This window comes from Cyclopterus lumpus, chromosome 10 (genome assembly GCF_009769545.1).
Source record: "Cyclopterus lumpus isolate fCycLum1 chromosome 10, fCycLum1.pri, whole genome shotgun sequence".
In the NCBI taxonomy this organism is placed as follows: Eukaryota; Metazoa; Chordata; class Actinopteri; order Perciformes; family Cyclopteridae; genus Cyclopterus; species Cyclopterus lumpus.
This window is the reverse complement of record NC_046975.1, coordinates 9,836,658-9,842,250: the sequence shown is the minus strand read 5'-3', so window position 1 is coordinate 9,842,250 and position 5,593 is coordinate 9,836,658.

The following is a 5,593-nucleotide window of genomic DNA, read 5'->3' as shown; positions in this document are numbered from 1 at the left end:
GAAATTGTTGAAGACGGGTAAACATGAGCACGTGGATATTGTTATCTCTTTATTCTGTCCAATAAAATCCAACCTGAAAGGGGAAGGACGTTGGCACTCGGGGGTAATTGTCTGCGTGCGCCGCGCGTGTGCCCGCGGACCGTTAAATCTGACACGTTACATTGGAGGGGCAGAGCGCGCTCCCCAAAGCGGTTTGTAAAGAAGGAAAAGTGGGCGTGCACGGCAAGGGTCCTCTGCGCGTGAGCTGAGCGCGGCCCACTGATCTTTGGTAACGTACTTTTATTTGCCCTAAAGGCCTACAATCAAATCGCAAAAGTAAAGTTTAGGTAAATAAAGGGTTTAATAAAATACTTTATACTCTGGTACTTTTGTAAACTGCGTCATACTGTACTTACTCAGGCCTTTTTTACAGAGCTCATGTGGACGAAGCACAGGTGCAAATGATCAATCAAATTAATGATGGTTGAATTCAATATAGCTAAGTGATGGAAGCATTCAGAGGATTTATTTAAAAGTGTCAATACAACAGTGTAAGAATACTTTCTTACAAGTGGTGGAGCTAATTTCAACGAGTCAGTGTTGTCAAAATGAATGCATTTTATTATAGAGTGATCTTTGTATGTGTGTAAAAGTACAAATACATATATAGAAGAACCAGTGAATTGGAAGTATAAAGTAGAGCATGGATATACTTAAGTAAGTACATGTAACATCCAATACTTGAGGACATGTTACATCCACCACTGTTGTGCATCCTGGTTCACTGCCACACTGTCATGGCTGACGCTTTACTACAAGTCAAACTATTGTCTTTGAAAGAGCCCTGCTGCTGAATTTTGTTGGATTATCCATTGTTTCTTTTTTATTTCCAGTCATTCTCTTTTATAAAGCTCCTGGTGAAGAAGAGTTGCATGTTTGTTGTTGAAATGTTTTCAATCATTTTGGCTTGTCATACCACTGTCACAAAGGCCGATTGTCAATGAAGTCAATGAACAGTGATTGTAGATTACTCATGTAGTGGTGACGCCTCCTTCTCAAGCGTCTGCGACCGTGTTACTCATTATCAATACTGGTCAAAAGTCAACAGTCTGAATCAGAATCGCTGGAGTTTGACCAATAGCAGTCCAGTCTGTCTCACCACTCATCCTGCTCAGCTCAACAGTTTCATCTCTTGGACCGAGGGTGATTATTGAACTTGGGTATACATTTTAATAGCTGATGTAAAAAGACAGTATTGGCAGAGGGGGCAAAGGTCAGGTTAATCGAAGATCCTCAGGTCCCACTCATGAAAGCTCACTTTGCCTGCGGCCTGTTGATCTTTCTACACCCACACTGATCGTTTCACAAGCTCTTGTCTGTCAACAGAGACTTTGACAAACTCAACTATCTGCTCACGTAAAAGTCAATGTGGAAAACGTTCTGTGTACTCAAACTGCACTGATGTGTTGCTGCCTGAGTGAATCAGCCTTAATGCTTCTGTATACTAAAGGAAATAGTTTTATCCGCAGGCTGTCCAGTTGGTTCATTCCCATTACAGATTGTATTTTTTTTCATCATTGTAACAGACAATATCTTCCATAAGATGGCGCTCACACCCAATGCACTTGAAGGTATTGCTCAGCATCAAGGATCTTCTGTTGGGATCCATCCACATGTGTGATGCCCTGCTGAACATATGTGTTCAACACACATTTGATGCATTCATCACGACTGTAGTTTCTGGACAAAACTACTACTTTACAGCATCACATCAAATAGAATTACACCGAATTACATTTCATAAATCAAACATTTTTAGGAGATCTTCTCTTATGTGTATTTTGCACAGGTCACACAGCACACCACAACCAGTTAACTTGAGAAAGAGGACACATGTTAATGAATGATTTGACTAAAACTTACAGTTAAAACTTGAAAACAACAAAAAAACTGAATATCAACCGAAAAAATCATGTTCTACATTTTTACACAATAGCAATTTGTGTCAAATGTTTGAAATAAATGATAATGTCTGATTACAAAACACACAAGTTATTTAAACCTTAAAAATGTGAATATGGGTTATTACATAATATCACAACATCTATTAAAATCTAATAAATATCATTAATAATAAACTTTTGGCTGTGCTTTTTCCTCTGAAGAACGACCATAGTAAGACCAGTTAGACCATATGATTGGTGATCATTTCTCAGTCATATGGCATGTCCCATGCTTGCTTTTGCCAAGGGCCCTCAAATCTCTGCGGCAAGATTTTTGCTTTTAGTTGCACTGCATTACTTTAGCACTGAAAAGGACAAGAGCAGTGATCCTTTGCTGGACTGGTTTCCACCTTGGGTTTGACCAGATCAGTGTGGCGTTTGGGTTTCGTGATAGCAGTTGATGATGCTCTCATGTCACAGTTCTCTGATAACAGCCAGACAAACTAATCTCACTGGCTGAGTGCCATCTGTGGTTCATAACGTGGATCAGCAAAGATGTCATATAACTGTAGTCATAGCCATTCGGCCATTTTCATCCTTTTTTCTTTAATTGGCCCAAATATTACGACAAACAATTTGATTTGTTTAAGCTACCGAGCGTACCCGCACCACCCTGATGTGATTTATGTCTGCTCGTATGTATGATATTTGTGTCTGACATCATCCACCCAGAGTGCAGTCAGTGCAGAAGACAGGATGCAAACATTCCTCGAATACTCCACACAGGATCTCGCTGCTGCTTGTGAACACAACACTGTACCTCCTGTGAGTGGAAAAATACAGACTCTGCTCAGACTCCGGGTGGTGAATGAGGCTCTGGAGGGATTGATGAGTGCCTCACTTCTGCCCATCATTCAAATAGCTGATGCTGATGCGCTTTAACAATTACAAGCAATTAAAAAGTTGTTACTTCTAAACCTTTTTATATGTTTAACAGCATATTGTAAGAGAAGGAATTACCCCATTTTATACCAATGCATAGCAGAGCGCTGTTATCTGGACAGGTGGAACAACCAAAAACACAATGGGAGATTAATATTATACAACTTCTGTTGATAAACCGGAGCACACAAAGCCGACAAAGTTCCTCTTCCACCGTCGTCAGACATTCCAGATGGGCTTGTTAGAGGAAAGGGAGCCCTGCTGGCAAGGAAAAGCCACTTCACTGCGGCCATACGTAATGTCCTGACATTCCTGGAGCTATTCAAGTCTTTGTTTATCAAGTCACTGATCTGACCGTATCTGGGCTCCTGTCACGCTAAACAGCAGCGCGTCTGGCCTTTGCACGATTTGATACAGAAGGTTTGGTCGAGGTGTGTTTTACCAGCAGTGGCGGAAATAGTTGGAAAATACCAAGCTGCTTTCCCTCTCTTTCGGTATTCCCTATTTGAATGTGATACCTGCAACGTTGCTGGGTTGATTTATCCATTACAGGTGTTTGAAGCCGGTGACACGTTGACCTCTTTAACAGGAAACGTCCATGTTGACTCTGTTTACGACAAAACCCAAATGAGATTTAGCGTCTGCCTCGGCAGACTGTGTGCCAGCGTTGATGTAAAGTTTGGAGCGAGCCGGTCCAAATGCCACAATCACGGGACGTCCCAGTCCTAATCCTTTTACAGATTTACTCCAGGTGAGTATTCTGTCATGACATCAATGTGTGGGCTGAATCTTCTCACTCAGGATATTGTGTGTGTTTGTGAGAATGGATGTGTGAGTGTGAGAGACTTAATCCAGTTTCAAGGGACGATGAAGTGTGTGAGGTGTAATTACCCAGCATCCTCCAGCAATCAGACTGGCAAATCCTGTTCACACTTAAGCCCTTCTAACACAGGAAGTTGGGTTGGATTTATGAGTACAGTTATGGTCTTTGTTATTGAGTCTTGTATACTGTGTGTGTGTGTGTGTGTGTGTGTGTGTGTGTCTGGGTGTTGTGTGTGACAACAAAAATGAGACAAAAGAACAGGGGCCTCCCCATGAATGAATAGTGTATGGTTAAGTTCTTCATCAAGCTGCTGATATGCGCGGGGGCTTGTTTACTATGTTGGTTTGTCCCGCCATGACACCACTTTCTCAAAACTGCAAATACATGTAAGGGCTACATATTTTGAAGAAAATATGATCTGACGTTGGTGAGATCAGCTTTTGTTTTTGTTTAATGATATATTTAAACAACATGGAGCACGGTGAAAAAGGGGGCTGATGTTTTCTTGTTCAGTGTATGCTGGACAGATAAAATGTGTGCTCTGTGACCAAGTGTGTGCACTTTAAACTGCAAACCTTCTGGTCACAATGATTACACTTCTTTTCTATCACCAAGTGAATGAGACACAATGACAAATACTTTGCAGATGCTGTGCATAGGAACTTATTGATATGGTGTTTTGACAACGCAATGGCACTGTTACATTATAATATAAATCACTTCCTACACTAGGCCTCTACTAAGTAATCATGTTAACTCCTCTACTGAGAAGTAGAACTGAAAACATTTAAAGGTTTATAGAACTGGAGACTAGGGTGCCATATTGTTTTATAATGATGATGGTGATCTCATGTTATTTTATTGCAAGATTGAGAGCAGGCTTGCAGCAAATCTTTTAAATGAGTCATTTGATTCCATTTAAACATTAGGTACACGTGACATGATTCAATTCAAAGTGGGTATGTGGGTATCACATATCTCCTGTGGAAAACTCCCACATATTTGATCCAAACCAAAACCAAAAAGGATTATGAAAAAAGAGAGGGATAGGGTTATGTTTCTTCCTGTCATGGCAGCAGTGTCTAACACATTATATATCCATCGTTTGCTCTGGATTGTGTGAATTAAAATGACTTTGAAGCTGAGTCAGAGCTAAATTGCTAGATGGAACAGCCAATCCACAACTTAGTGACACTGGCAAATGTTGTTGTCATCATTTCTGACTGACTGTGCATGTGAGGATATGATAAGAAACACATAGTTCAATAGATCAGCAATAAATGTATACAAGATTGCACTTTCATTTTTTTATATAATCCAGTCATAAAGGGAGAAAAATCCGCTCGCCTGGTATCAGACATTGCTGAGATACTGGAGCTATATAACTAACTCTGCTTCCTCCCCGGAGTCTTTGTGACTTCACGTCTCATAGGGTCCATTCGACCTGGCTGTGTCTGATGCCTCCTGCCTGGTGAGCCGGTCTCCCGCGTTGCCCCTGCTGATCGCCCCGCCCCCCCTCCTCTCTACCTCCTGGAGGATTGGAGGTCCATTCATGCATTGTCATAATCATTGAATGTGTTTATGTAACTCTGTAATGCTGTTCATTCTGTACACATGACATCTATTGCTTCTGTCCATCCGGGGAGAGGAATCCTCCTCTGTTGCTCTCCTGAAGGTTTCTTCCCTTTTTTCCCTGTCAAAGGTTATTTTGGGGAGTTTTTCCTGATCCGATGTGAGGTCCTGGGACAGGGATGTCGTATGTGTACAGATTGTAAAGCAAATTTGTCATTTGTGATATTGGGCTATATAAAATAAACTGAACTGAATTAAATTGAATAGACGGTCAAACTTAATGAAAACTGACCGAAAGCTTGCTTATTAGAAATATCTTTACAGAGATAGCACC